The 15,137-nt window shown below is 52.9% G+C and overlaps 1 protein-coding gene across 2 annotated transcripts in view; it reads left to right on the top strand.

Moving 5' to 3' along the window:
• The window catches only part of NOL4L (nucleolar protein 4 like), a gene marked incomplete at both ends in the record, with an annotated part of 120,343 nt that overhangs the window by 14,999 nt on the left and 90,207 nt on the right, over positions 1 to 15,137 (top strand). The gene's annotated exons all lie outside the window — the stretch shown is intronic.

Genomic DNA, 15,137 nt, shown 5'->3' with positions numbered 1-15,137 from the left:
TTGGTGGGCCATCTAGCCACTGGCTCAGGCAGCGAGTGGCCCCTGTCGTGGTTTTGATGGTTTTGCCCGCTTGCTGAGCCCAAGGGGGCCGCTTCTGCCTGGAATCCCCAGTGCTAGGCCTGCTGCTACCATGTCCAGCTCTGCTGAGTCTCATTTTCCCAGAGACGTAGAACTCGGAGGTGTGGATCCTTATCCATCACCTCCCTTGCAACCCACTTCTTGTTCCCTCCCCCTAGCCATAGCACTTATTGTTTCCTCCTCCTACTTCCTCCCCTTTTCACACAGCAGGCAAAGTGCTGTGTTAAAAATGTAAACCTTACCAGGTTCCTTCTCTGCTTAATACCTATGGGTCCTCCCCACCCTTCGAGCAAAAGCCACAAAAGCCCATGAGGCCCAGAATATCTGGCCCCTCTCTCCACCTTCAAGACTCCTGCTCACTGCCCTTCAGCCACACTGATCCTCCAGCTCTCACTGGGTGCTGCTGAAATGTCACCTCCTCCTTGAGGCCCTTCCTGACTGACTTCACAATGCCCTTTGTTCCCTATCAAGCTGCTTATTCTAACTCCGAAACCCTTACCAATATCTGACCAATGCTGTATTTGTGTGCGCGTTCCTTTAGGTCTCTGAGGAGAAGGATATTGGCTCTCATTTAATGTTGTGTTCCCTGTAGCTCATGCATAGTAGGCATTTGGTAAGTATTTGTTAGATGAATGCCTCAAGTCTTTTCATTTATCTCTTTGTGCCTCAGTTTCCTCCTCTGCAAACAAAAAACCAGGGCCACGTGGGGCCGACATGAGAGCACGTGGGATGGCCAGGGCCCCACCCAGGGCTGTCTGACCTGCTCGCTAGCAGACCCTCCAAGCCTGGGGCTGAGCGAGACCAAGGAGGTGGGCAGGGTCAGCAGGACCGGGTCAGGGAGAGACCCAAGTCCCACATGGACATATCTGGACTGGCTTCTGGCTGTGTTGGGAAGCCCAAGGGGGTGTGGGGATCTAGACCGTGGGAAGTAGGGGAAGATTCTGGGGCCAGGGAGATGTGGCTGGGTGATCTCCTAATGGGGCCCCAAAAAGCCAGATCTTGAGCAATGGCAACTATTGATCGGGTGGGGGACATTTAGGGAGCTGAGTCTGATCTAGTATGTGCAAAGCAGAAATTGGAATCTGAGGACCAGGAGGGTCTGGTTCTAGGGGGCAGTGGCTCTCAAGAAAGCAGAAGCTACAGAAATGAAGTAGAAGGGACCAGGTTGGGGATGGGATGGGGTGGGGCTGAAGGAATTGATCTAACAGTCTACTCCTCCTATCAGCTGCTTTGTTCTCCTTAAAAACCTTTTCCTGGTTCGCTCATTTATTCATTAATTCACTCACTCATTTATTCATTCAACAACTTGGCAAGAGTCCCCTAGGGTGCAGGGGTGACCCCCACAGGTCTGACTCCTATCCTGGCAGAGCTTGTGGGGGACCGATGCTATGAGACACAGTGATGGTGCTGAGGGTGATGGTGGTCATGATGGTGAGGATGGTAGTGACAGTGGTGACAGCTGTGATGATGATAATGATGAAGATGATGGTGAGGATGGTGGTGTGTCAGCTTGCATTTGTGGAGTGCTCACTAGTTGCTCGCCTGCTCTAAGTGTTTCCTGTGTGTTTGCACACTGTGCTCCTGCAGCAACCCTGTGAGGCACTGAGATCTTACGCAATTTGCCCGAGGCCCCCAGTGAGCAAAGGGCGGCACCCGGATGTGAGCCCAGGCGGGCTGGCTGACCAGCAGCTGCTCCCAGTCCTGGGCACCTGCCACTTCCAGCAGGCAGCTCCCTCCTGCAGCCACAGGCAGCTCCCTCCCTGACCTCCTGGACCCAGCACCAGCATGGGGCCCAGTGCTGGGGAAAGCGCAGGAGTCTGACTCGCCTGAGCAGGGCTTGAGGTCTGGCTTTGCCCTACCTAGCAAGCATGGGCAGATGATGCCCTCGTCCCTCTGCCCTCAGCGCCTGGTCTGTGAACGGAGAGAACTGTCCTCCAGGGAGACCACAGCAAAGGCAAGGAACCTTCTCCCTCCCTGAGGCTGTTGATGTTTCCAGGGGAAGACCCCATTCCCCAAATTAGGAGGCAAGAAAGAAAAGAAGGTTCTCTTCCAAGTCCTGCCTCTGGGACCTGGGGTGGGGAGGGAGGGAGCAAGGTCTCCTGGGCAGACACACTCCCTTGCTGCTTCCCATATACGAGGGGGAGGGTGTTGTCCCACCCACTACTGTCTGCCATGCCTCAGGGTCCTCAGGTCTAGCAAGCCCAGGCTGAGGAGGGACCGCCACATTTAGAAAGCCCAGACTGAAGAGGGCCAGAAGATGGGGACTGAGAGCAGAAGACCTGGACACAAACGCTGCCTCTGTAAACCCTGTGTGGCTTGGGACCCATCGGTTTCCCTCTCTGGGCCTTTGTTTTATTTGGTTGTTCAAATATTTACTGAGCAGCTGCTCTGTGCCAGGCATGGTGCCAGGCTCTGGAGACATAAATGGAAATCTCTGCCCTCGAAGAGCTGACTTTCATTCTAGCGGGTGTGGATGCTATATAATAAATAATGAAAGCAACTATTTTGTCAAATGCAGGTGAATGCTGTGGAGAAAAATCAAGCAGAGTAAGGGGAAATGGAAATGCTAGGGTGGGAGGGATTGAAGTTGTAACCAGGGTGTCAGAGAGGGCCTCACAGGGGAGAGGGCCTCACGGAGAACAGGTGATATTTGGAGCAGAGTTCTGAAGAAGGTAGCAGAGCAAGTTTTGCACTTATCTGGTGAAACAGCACTCCACGTAGAGGGGCTGGTAGGTGCAAATGTCCTGAGGCAGGGGTGTATCTGGTGGGCTTGAGGAACAGTGAGGTCAGTGTCTGTACCCCTAGTATTTGGGAATCAGAGGATTGCATTTTACTCCTCAGGACGTTAGGCCCCCAAACAAGATCATTTCTGAGCTCTCATAGCCAGTCCAGTGAGAGCCAGTTATACCAGCCTCATGGAGGGCCTGGGACAGGGAACTCACTGCCCATTTCTTCGACCTGTTGGGTAGATTTTGAGACCTACGGAGGCTTAAAAAAAAAGAGTACACCATTCTCTTGACTTCTTACTTCAATGGCTGTCTCTCAAGGGGTTGTGGGTTCAAATCCTAGTCCATCACTTTTGAGCTGGGTGGCCTTTGGCAAATCTGAATGTGAGCATCCTCAGCTACAGAATGCAGCTGCCTGCCTCTCCATCAGAGTTGTGATGGGACTTGCAGGAAACATGCCAGGAAGTGTGTGAATAAGTGTCTCGTCTTGTGCCCGCCTGTAGGAGGTGCTCAGAAAATGTTTAAAACCAGAACCTAGCTTTTGTATTACTTTGAACTGTTTTCACAGCTGCTGGGAATCTGTCATATCACTGACTCTACTAAAACCTCTGTGAGGAAGAGGGACCAGGAAATAATATCCCCAGCTCACAGAGGGGTAAACTGAGGCCTGGAAAGAATGAACGGCTTGCCCAGGTCACCGTGAGTTAGAGTTGATAGAGCTTTAAGGCCTGGGTCTCTTGGCTCAGAGAACCCAGGTTGGGATGGGGGTGGGGGTCCAATGAGTGGAGATTGTCCAGGGTCCTCCCTTGTGGACGTGCATGGACACGCGCACCACCCCCACACCATGCAATAATAGACGTTCAGATTTGTGGTCCCCGAGCAGGTTTTGTAAGGCACGGCTTGGTGGGCTGGGAGGTCTGTTGTAAGGATGTTGAAAGGTCCAGAGCGTGGAGAAACTCAAGCCACAGGCAGGCAGAGTCTGAGGCAGGTCCCCGAGAAGAGGAAGAGGTCTGGGCTCATGTGATTGTCCACTTGGCCTGTTTCTCCATCCGGTGTCTGGCCTTGCTGGCCAGGGAGGGGTGGGTCTCCCGCCTGGTCTCCCAGCACCCATACCATGAGTCTCAGGACTGCCCTGCGGCAGGCGCGATGCAAATGAGGAAGCTGAACCTCAAAGGTGGGGTGGTGCCAGGATTTGGAACCAGGTCTGCCTGACCCCAGCCCAGCACTGGCCACCCCTCCTGGACAGTTACTCATGGCTCAGAGAGGTGGTGCCCAGTGGGCATTGTGCAGGAGGACCCCTTCCTTCCTCCAACCACAGTCCTAGCCACAGTCTGGCCTCCTCACCCTCGACATAAGTCCCTGCCTGTGAGTCTCTCCTCGCTGTTACAGTCTCACCCCTCATCCTAGGGCCCCAGGACCTAGACCCCTCTTCCCTGCCCCCACATCAGCCTGTTGTGGGTACTGGGCTGACCCCCGAGAGGTCAGGGAGCCCAATTATATTCACACCTTCAGGCCCCAGATAGTCTTTCCCCAGTGCCCACACAACTCAGGAGGCCCATTTTTTCGATGAAGAAAGGCAGGCACAAAGAGGAAAGGTGTATCCCCAAGTACACAGGCCATGAGAGAAGAGGTGGGGCTCCATATCCCATGCCTTCATCAAAACGTGACCCCCTGTTCTCAGTTTTCTCCTGCTGCAAAATGGGAGAGTAGAAATAGGCATAATGGGAATAGCACAAAGCCGAGCGACATGAGCACTGAATTCCAATCCTGGCTCCATGATGGACAGTCACCTCATGTCCCTGTGCCTGAGTTTTCTCCTCTGTAAATGAGTGCGGGCCACAGTGAGGCACAGCAAGCAATAGTCCAGGGTGCCCAGACCCCCTAGAGCCCTTAGAGGGCCCGTTAGTTTTGAAATTGCTGCAGCCCCTGCTCTCCCTTCCCTGCAGTGCTAGGAAGGCCACAGGGGCCATGATCACATTCTTCTTTACTCTTCCTGAGGCTTGATCTGGTGACCCAAACTGGACAGGGCCTGTGTGTGGATGTGTCCTGTGAACAGACAGGCTTGTTGGACAAGTGGATGACAAGCAGCAGCAGGTGGTTCTATAAGGTGGATGTGAGACCATCACAGGCTTCACTGGGCAGCCAAGGGCGCCTTTGTCCCTTTGTCTCCTCTTGTGCAAATTAGCAATTACCTTTCCTGCGCCTGCAAGCTCGGCCTTTCCTGGGAGAATTGCTCCAAAGCAGCCACTGAGCAAGCAGAAGCCTCCTGGTTAATTAGTGGGTGGCCACCAGGGACAGACTCAGGGCCTGGTGACCAGAATTGGGGCTACAGCTGCCCGTGGCTGGTGCCAGCTCTGCTGGAAGATCAGGTAATGCCCTGAGTTCCAGAACATCATGGGCTTTAGATCGTGGGGTTCAGATCCTGGCTCTACTTTTTTAGCTGTGTGACCTTGGGTAAGTTGCTTTGCCTCTCTGGGCAACAGTTCCCTGTCTTTACCATTAGAGTTGTGTGGTTTGGAGCCTGCACACTGTCACCATTACTGTCACCACTGCCACTGCCTTGGGCCTGTTGGTGATTCATGTGGGAGAACACAAGGAATGCAGAACACAATCCTTGGGGATCAGGTAGTGCCACCTTAGCATTACAGGGAACAGGAGAAGCCCAGCTAGCCTCCGACCCTTAGACAGGAGAGAGGCTTCATCTCTCTGAGCCTGAACTTCTTTTGCTCCTTCCAGTAATGGAATAATTGAGATGCTGTGTGGTCATGGGCCTAGAACAGGGCTAGCCCACAGCAAGTGCTCAATAAAGGTGGAGCACTTTCGCCATTTTCCTTTCCTCTCCTCCCTTCTTATCCCTCTTCCCTTCTTCCCCCTCTCCCTCCCCTCTCCCACATCTCTTCCCCCTCCTGTTCCTCTCCCCCCCCTTCCTCCCTCCCCATGCCTCAGGAAAACAGGAGCCAGGCAGTCTCAACTCCTGAGGACAGCAGGGCCGCCTGCCCCTGGCTGCGTAGTCAGGGCAAGTCAGAGGAGGGAGGGTCTGAACCAGACTCCCGGGGTGGCTCAGGATGGGTTGGGAGCCGCTGAGCAGTGTGTGTGAGTGTGCGTGTGGGAAGGTTCTGTGTGAGCAGAGGGAAGGAGTGGAGCACATGGCTAGGCTGCTAGGAGGCTGGTGGCCCGGGACAAAGGCTGCACCGGGCAGCTGTGGCAGGTTGAGGTGGGGCAGCCATTCCGGAGAAAGGGTTCTGACTGGGCCTCAGGTGCCAGGCCAGGTGCGTTCTCCCTCCGGCTATGACTCCAGGGAGGAGCACCGCGCAGTGGGTGGGGGGTGACTGTGAACTGAGCATTGTGGAGTACAGGAGAAGGTGTCCCTGGCTGGGTCTGAGGAGTGCCAGACTAGGAAGGATTCTGGAAGAGTAAACCTCAGTGCCGAGACTCACCAAGGAGTTAAGTTGAGGGTGGTGTCCCAGGCAAGAGAGAGCCTTGCAGAGGCCCAAAGCATGGTTCAAGGCAGGGCTCCGGAGGGCGTGGGGAGCAGGCCCGTCACAGAGGCCTCTGGTGCCTGGCACATGAGCCTGGTTTTTTTTCTCACCTGGGGAGGCAAGAAAGGTTTGGGGCAGGTGACTTTGAGATCAGATTTGCAAGTCCCATTCGTCGGAGGTAACGGTTGTGCAAACCAAAAGTCTGGGAGGGCCTGAAGTCAGTCTAGGGTCTTATCCTTCTGGGTGTCTGACCTGTCCCTCCTGCCCCTCACCTTCTGTGTGCTCAGTAAGTGGGCTGTGGGCCCTCTGCCCCTCTGAGTGCTGAGGGGCTGAAGCCAGCTTTATGCACACCTGGGCCCTGGCACCCTGTGGCAGCTCAGTGAAAAGGCACCTGTGATGGCTCACGGAGCACACACTCTACGCTAGGTATCTCGTGTGGTCGTGCCATTTTATTCTCTCAACCGCCCTTTTAGTCAGATCCTTCCTCCCTGTTCACTGAAGAGGAAACTGAGGCACCAGAAATGACTTGCTCAAAGGGCAGGACTGGGATTTGAGCCCAGTCTGGTCTGACCCCAGAGTCCTCGGTATTAGCCCCTCCACACCCTTGTCCCCAAGTGGGGCCCTGGCTGGGGCGTGGCTGGGGCGTGGCCAGTTCCCCAGCCAGTTCCTCAGGGCCCAGTTAATCCCTTCTCAAGACCCCCCCAGCACAAGGGCCAATTAGTGCCTGCTGTGTGGGGGGTACCACACCTGTCCCCCCGCCCTGCACCCCTCCAGAGGCCTCCCCAGATCTCTTGGGCACCACCCTGGGCTCTAGAAGCTGAAGCTTACACTATTGCGCCATTAAGAAAAAAGACTAAGGCTCATTTTTTGTCAGAGAAGCTGGGAGAAATAAAGCCAGCGAGAGACGCATCCCAGCATCAAGATTTTTCCAAGCCTGAGCCGGCCGCCTGTGGAGCACTGTCTCCCAGCTGTGGGCCGCCTGTCTCCCGGCTGCCTCCCTCTCCCCCACCCAGGGCCGTGGGCCCCTGCGAGTCCCCGGTGACAGGGGCCGCTGGTGGTGTTGCCTGCAGCTTCTCACCTGCGTGCCGGGTCTGGCTCCAGTGAGAAAGGAGGAGGAGGGAAAAAAGGTCCTTGAGATGGTGACAAAGGTCTGAGTGTGGGCCGCCAGAGCAGCCCGTTTCCAGGCAACTGCTCTACCCTGGGCTCCCTGCGGCGGCGGGCACATCCGTCATGCCGCCGCTGAGCTCCGCGAGGGAGCGCGGGCCGCCCCGGCAGCCAGCCGGGCACACAGCCCGCGGCCGGAGCTCCAGTCGTGCTGGGGACGCGAGGCCCCGCCGGTAGGGGCTGCACACCCGAAAGCACAGCTTTGTCATGGCGACTGCTGGCCAAGCACCTACTGGGTGTCCAGCCATGAGCCTGGGGCACACAGGGCAGAGCTCCCATTCATTAGTTCACCCTCCCGGCCATGCATCCCTGCCCCCCGGGCTAGAACAGGCTTAGCGTGCAGACTACAGATGGCTGGGTTGAAACCCCGCTCCCCTGCATACTAGTTGTCTTTGGTTACATTACTCTACCCTGCCGGGCCTCCATTAATGTATCTGTAAAATGGACATGATAATAGTTCTTACCTCATAGGGTTTTTGTGGGGATTAAATGACTTTATGCTCTAGGCACAGTGCCTGGCAACAAGCAAATGCTCAGTAAATATTAGTCGTCATTTCTATTTTTATTTGTAAAGAGACCGTCAGGGCAGTGGGACGCTTATGGTCTATTGCAATCAGGGAAAGCTGGGTGGGCTTGTTTTTGCCCCCCTTTCAATTCTGCAACATGAGGCAAGTTGCTTTGCCCCCTGAACCTCTATCCTCTTGGCTAAACGGAAGAGACAGTTTAGAGCCACCTTGGTACCTGGGCTCTTCAGCATAAGACCAAAGCCCCGTCTCTCTTTGGGCTGATGCGTGATGCCTTGTGCCCAGGGCTCTACCCTGATGTGCTCAGTACCCAGGATGGTGATTATTCAGATGGCCTCAGTTGGGGTGCCAGTGCAGGGGAAGGGAGAGGCTTCAGACCTGCTAGCCTGTGCTGGAAACCCTCCATCCACCTGATTTTCTAGCTGCAGGACCCCACCTGATTTTCTAGCTGCTGGGCCCTACAAGGCTGTCTCTCCACCCATGATTCTGATGGCTCCAGACTGCATCTGGGGGCTATCCACCCTCATCCTTCCTCTACCTTCTTTTTGAAAACAACCTCTGCTGGTGCCCCTAGCCTGGGCCCTAGGGAGAGAGCAAGAGGAGGAGGAGGAAGAGGAGGAGGCAGCAGCAAGAGTGCTAGGGGTCCGGGCACGCTGCCTGCCTTTGTCTGGGCTGCCCAGTGGCCCAAGCTTAGTTCCCCGGGGTAGACCACGTTGCTGGACTGCTGGCAGCTCAGGGAAGGCTGTGTGGGTAGCCGGGCCTGGGCAGGCCTGGGCTGGCAGCTGTCCCCCACCTCCCCCGTGGGACAGCCTGGCCCACTAGGCCAGGAGGGAAACCCAAGCCATGGAAGAGAGTGGGATCATGCTGGGCTCTCCATGACAGCTAGATTAGAGTGACCGTGTCTTTCTGGGGCTCAATATTGATATGTCTCAGCACCTACTATGAGCTGACAACAGTGGTAGCCACTAGCCCATCAGACCAGTCACATAGTCCAGTCCGGGAACCTGACAGCCTGGATTCAGATTGCACCTCTGCTATTTGTCAGTCGTGTGACCCCAACAAACTCTCACACTTCCAGTGTCCCACTGGCTACTCTGCAAAAAGAATTTAACAGTCCTACCTCAATGACTTGGAGCAACAAAGGAACAGAAAGCTCCCAGCAAGTGTCACTGGTATTGTAGTTGACTCGGTCCTTTTTTTTTTTTTTCCAGATTTATTTGTCTATGCATATAAGAGCTGGGGCACAGGCCAAAGGCGTGGGGGTCGGGGGGTGGCGGTGTGGCGGTAAGAGGATTCACCTGAGACAGAGCGGGGAACAGAACAGGCAGAACAACCGAAGTACACTGCTGAGGGGAGCAGCGGGCAAGCCAGGAGAGGTCTGCTGCGCCATGTGGGCTGCTCCCTGGCAGGCTGGGGATCGAACTTGTGCTACAGAGGCTGTGGATTGCTTCATAGGTTGCATATTAACCCCCTACGTCACCAGGGAGGCCCCCTGTCTCTGCCCTTTGAAGAAGGGACTGAACATTTCTGAGCTCCTACTGTGTGTTAAATCCCCTAAAGAGATGATCCATTTCAAGAAACCTTTACTGAGCACCAGCTGTGTACTAGCATCTGGGCTGGGCAGTGGGGATATCCAGATGAAAGCCCTGGCAGAAGTGGTGTTGGGAAAGAGAGGAAGGGAAAGGAGGAAAGGTGATATGTGTGGTCCTACTGTGTGCCAGGTCTTTGCTGAGCACTGGGAATCCAGAGGGCCACAAAGTGACCCCTGTCCTTGTGGTAAAGAAAGACACAGAAACCTAGAAATTGGTGATAATGACCCAGGATAATCAGTGCTGTGATGGAGGCACCCAGGAGGCTTCCCACCTAGCTTTGGGGGTCAGAAGAAGGCTTCCTGGAGGAAGTGATCGGAATCTTTGCATCGTGGTCCAACTTGTCAAATCCCCTCTGTAACAGCTCTGTCATGTTGTGGTCTGGGCTCCGTTTAAACATGTCAGGGGTGGGGACTCACTACCCAAGGAGGAATATACTTTTTCTACTTGCAGTCAGCTGACCTTCCCTGGGACCCATTCACAGCTCTCCCACTGCTCCCTCTCCAGTCCAGGCTGCAGTGGCTTCTGCATCTGTCTCCTGCTCCCTCTCTCACCCTTCCAGTCCGCTCTCCACCCAGCAGCCAGAGCAATCTTCTGAAACATAAATCAGACAACATCAGTTCCTAGCCTAAAACCCTTCAGTGGCTCCCCAGGGGCTCTTAGGACAAAGACCAGACTCCATACCACAGCCTGCAAGGCCCAGCCAGGCCCTCCGGAGCCGAACCTCCAGCCTCACTGAGCTGGGAAGGGGCCATGTCCAGGCCAGATCCCCCACCTGCCTACGCAGACTCTTAAGGGTGCAGGGGCAAATTTAATGCAGACAGAGTCCACCCATTGTGGCAGTTGGGATGAGCGGTGCAGGGTGATAGGCAAATGACGGGCCCAGCCTGACAGTATCATCTCAGCACTGCAGCTCCCTGCCATGGTTTCCCCATCAGTAAATCTGGGTGAGGCCCTCATTTTCTCGTGCAGAGTCCTGGGCCATTTGGGTTTTCACAAGCTCACCTCTGACCTCCGGTGACTCCTGTGATGGAATGTTTCATGCCCCCCAGATCTGATCCAAAGGAGAGACAAGTAAACTGGGGTTAGAGTATGATGTGGATTTCAATAGCACTCTTGATCCTGGGCTATGCTGAGGCCCAGAGGCGAAGTGAGCCACACTCACCTAATCTAGTAGCCACGCCCATCGCTCCTGCTGTCACTTACCTACAGTAGTGACAAGTGTCAAACTCGGGAACTGGAGGTGTTAATCCTTCCACTCAGAATCCTAGATTCTGTTATTATTTTTAATTTTAATTTTGTTTAGATGCACAGTGCTTTCACCCAATAGGAAATTTGAAAACTATAAAAAATTAGCTTTAAAAAAAAATCTTCTGACCCCTTTTCTTTTCCTCAGCCACCTAGTTCCCCTCTTAGAAGGCAGCACAGTGACAATTTCTTGTCTGGCTTTCCAGAGATATTTGATGCACCCAAGCAAATACTAATGCAATCTTTTTAGAGCTGGAAAGAACTGGGTGGTGTTGGGGTGTGCCCCCTGTCTACTGCTAAGGGCTAACTGGAGGTTGCAGAGCATGGTAGGGACTAGACCCCTCCCCCCATCCACTCCCTGCCCGGTCAGGAGGATTTGGGGAGCTAGCTGAGTTACTCCTGACTTCCTGAAGAGGCCAAAGATCCTGCTTTCAGAGAGTGCCTCTGAAGAAGTAGTGAGACCACAGAGATGTTGAGAACATTCTAACTGGCTACCCCAGCATCCTCAGCACTGTCAGCAAAGCAAGTGATTGGGGAGTTGGGGCCCTGACTCAGCAGATAGGTGCCTAGGGCAGCACCCCAGCAAGGGTGCCCATTCATTGGGGGCATCACCCTTAACATCAGCATTATTTAGTGAGTGCTAAACTTAACATCGTTTCATTTAATCTTCACCATCTCCCCACCAGGTAGGCCCCATGGGCCCCATGTTTCATTGAGGAAACATCCTAAAGAGATGAAATCCCTTGACCAAGCTCACATGGCTGGATTTGAACTCAGATCTGCCTGATTCCTAAGATTCCTCATCTGCCATGATGTTCCAGAGAACTTGGTCTATATTATATAACCCAGCTCCTGCAGAGCTCTGGGCCCTTCCACGCCCTCTTCTGAGGAAGGGGCAGGATGGCCATGTGGTCAGCGCTCTGGACATCCAGCTCTGGCTCCACTATTTACAGCTCAGTGGCCTTGGGCAGGTCATGCTCTCCCTGTGCTATGCCTGAGGTCAGCTCCTTCCATTCCCTCCTCAGCAGGAGGAGCTGAGACTCCTAGATGCACCAGCCTCTGATTGACTGTGTGACTTTGGGCCACCATGTCCCTTTCTGGGCCTCTGTTGTCTCCAGGCTCCCCAGAGGTTATCTTATTGGGGCGGTAGGGGGAAGCTTTTGGAAGCAGCAGCAGCAGCAGGGAGTTGGCAGGAAGTAGACAGAGTCAGAACTGGGAAGCAGGAAGAACAGGGTTCCAGGAGGCACATGGACAGGTAGCAGATGTGATGTACCTTTCCTATTGCTGACACCATGAATGAATTTTACATTTTTCAGCGAATTTGATTTTTTTTTTCTTTTTTTTTTTTTTTTTAAAAGAAAGAACCCACCCACAAAGTAGATTTTTTTTTTAACTTTATTTTTTTTTTAATAGAGGCATGCTTTATTTATTTGTTTGCTGGTTTGTTTGTTTTGTTTATACATGCACTGGGTACAGTCAGAAGCGCGGGAGGGTGAGAGAATTCACCAGAGCCAGAGCGGGGAGCAGAGCAGGCAGAAGGACCGAAGTACACTGCTGAGGGGAGCAGCGGGCGGCAGGAGAGGTCTGCGCGCCATGTGGGACCCTCCTCTGGTGGCCGGGGAGCAGCCGGGGATCGAACCGGCGCCGCAGAGGCCGTGCGCAGTTTCGCAACCCAGCGCTCAACCGCTGCGCCACCGGGGAGGCCCAGCGAATTTGATTTAAAGTTGCTAGACAAAACTGAGCCTGACATAGAGGAAGCCTTCCTACACCCAAAGAAATATTTGCGTCAGAAGAAGAATGAAGTTTAAAAGTTCCTGAAGCTTTAGATTTGCTGTTTTATGGGGAACAGGCACAAAGGGAGGCAAGAGTATTCTGCAAGGCCAGAGAGATTCGCCTGTCCTTTACTCCTGCACATGTTCGTGGAGCAACTGCTGGGCTGGGTGGAGACCAGGGCAGACCCAGCTGTGCCCTCAGGGTTCTCACTGCCTGCAGGGGAGATAGCAGCTAGCCAAATCCTCACACAAATAAACAGTGTCATGTGTGCAGAGAGGCACCATGAAATAAACGGTGCTGGGGAGTTTCTTTGAGACAGTTCATTCATGGGCTTGGACTGCCATGGCAAAGCACTGCAGTCGTGGGGCTTAAACAACAAGTTAATTTTCACACAACTCTGGAGACTAGGTCTGATATGAAAGTGTTGGCGGGTGGATTTCTTCGGAGGCCTCTCGCTAGTTTGCAGGTGGCTGTCTTCTCCCTGTGTCTTCATGTGGTCCTCCCTCTTTGTGTCTCTGTGTCCTGATCTGTTCTTAAAAGAACACCAGTCATATTAGATTAGGACCCACTCTAATAAACTTTTTAAAGACCCTCTTTACTTCTTTAAAGACCCTCACTCCAAATTCACATTCTGAGGTGCAGGGGTTAGAACTTTAACATAGGAATTTACCACGGGGAACACTAGAGGATTGGGAGCACATAATTCAGCTCGTAACACCCAAGCTGAGTCCTGAAGGTGATTGGAAGCTAATAGTATGGCAGAAGGGTGTTTCAGGCAGAGGGTACGCATGGGCACAGGACAAGACGGAGCATATGGTGCAGATGTGGTTCTGAGAGAAGCCAGCATGGTTAAAGTGCAGGGAGGGCATGGAGAGGGGTTCAATTTGAGACTGAGTAGATCAAATCCAGTGTGGTGGCTGCTTCATCACCCTGTAACTGCATCCTTTTCCAGTCATCGGTTTCCTTATTGGTGAAGGAGTAACCAAACCAGCCTTGAAGGAGTAACCAAAGCATTCCAGTCCCCTGGAATGAGGACACCTGGGTCTAAAATGTCTTGCCCGGTGCAGTTCCTAGAACAAGTTTTCCCTTTTCTTTTTTCTTTCTTGGTCTTCCTTTGTCCCCTCCTTGGCCCCTACCCTGATTTATATGACCCAGCTTAAGATTTTAGGATCTAGAACTGTTGGCTAGTATCATGACTTGGAGAGGCTGTTTGGGCCTCCTAGGGGCCAAGGAGAAAAGGACAATTGCTTGGAGAGCATGCCTGGCTGCCGAGCTCTATAGGGCCAGGCATGGAGTCTTAATAAAATGTCTGAGCCTCCTGTGCTATTTGGAAAGAAAAACCCCACCCTTTCCCAACACAACATTGCTTTTCATTGCAAAATAAATAGATCTCCAGTGACACGGGTTTCCTCTTGGGGGATGTTTGCCGGGTCTCTCTGCCATGAGCCACTTTCTTATTGCTTGTGTAGCCTGCGGTAAGTGCTGCACCTTTGAGCCTCATTTGCCCCTTTGTGCTTTCATCAAGAAATGTTTTAATTTTAAATGAGTGGTTTATTGTAGAACAATTTTATATTCACAAAAAAAGTTGCAAAGATAGTGCAGAGAGTTCCTGGATACCTCTCACCCATTTTCCCCTATTGTTAATATTTGACAATATTTTGGGTTGTTTGTCACAGCTAAAGAACCAGCAGAGGCGCAACACTTAACTAAACACATTTATTTTGGATTTACTACTTTTCTTCTGATGTCCTTTTTCTGTTCGAGGATCTCAATCATAATACCACATTACTTTTAATTATCTTATCTCCTTTACCTCCTCTGGTCTGTGACAGTTTTTCAGGACCCAGTTTTATTTCAACAAATATTTTTGAGCACCCACAATGTGCCTTGTTCTTGGTGCTGGGGAAAGAAGCAGAATTCTGCCTTTCATGGAGCCTACATCTGGGGGAGACAGATCACAAACAAGCAAGAACAAATAAACAAACAAATATTGAATACATCAGGTTTTACATAGAAAAATAAAGGAGGGGAGGGAGCTAGAACAGGTGGCTGCTGTTCACGATCTGATCCGGTGGTCTGGGAAGGCCTCCTTATGGGGAAAGGTTGGGGAAGGTACCTCACGTGGCTATCTGGTGAGAGAGTGTTCCAGGCAGAGAGCAGAGCTAGTGCAAAGAACCTGAGGCAGGAAGTAGCAAGTGAGGAACTGCCTGGCCAGTGGTGAGAAGCAGGAGCAGATCTAATGTGTCGTATAGATCAGGGGAGAAGCTGGGAGGAGGCTGGTGCTATGATCCAGGTGTAAAGGGGATAGTGGCCTGGGCCAGAGTGGTGCCTGTGGAGAGTGAAAAGTCAGCAGATTCTAGGCCTGCCTGCTTTGAAAGGAGCCACAGGATTTGCTAGTGGAAACAGGGAGGGTTCTGAACCCTCTGGCAGAGCTTGTATAAGGAATACAAGAGGATGGATGTTACCAAGGCTTAAAAACTGTGAAGTTGGGTTTCTCTCTTGATCTCTTGTGTTTCTGAGCTGCCTAGCCAAACCCATCCTCTGGCTGAGGGCCAG

This window comes from Talpa europaea (genome assembly GCF_964194135.1).
Source record: "Talpa europaea genome assembly, chromosome: 11".
Lineage (NCBI taxonomy): Eukaryota > Metazoa > Chordata > Mammalia > Eulipotyphla > Talpidae > Talpa > Talpa europaea.
This window is presented reverse-complemented; position numbering and strand designations above follow the sequence as displayed.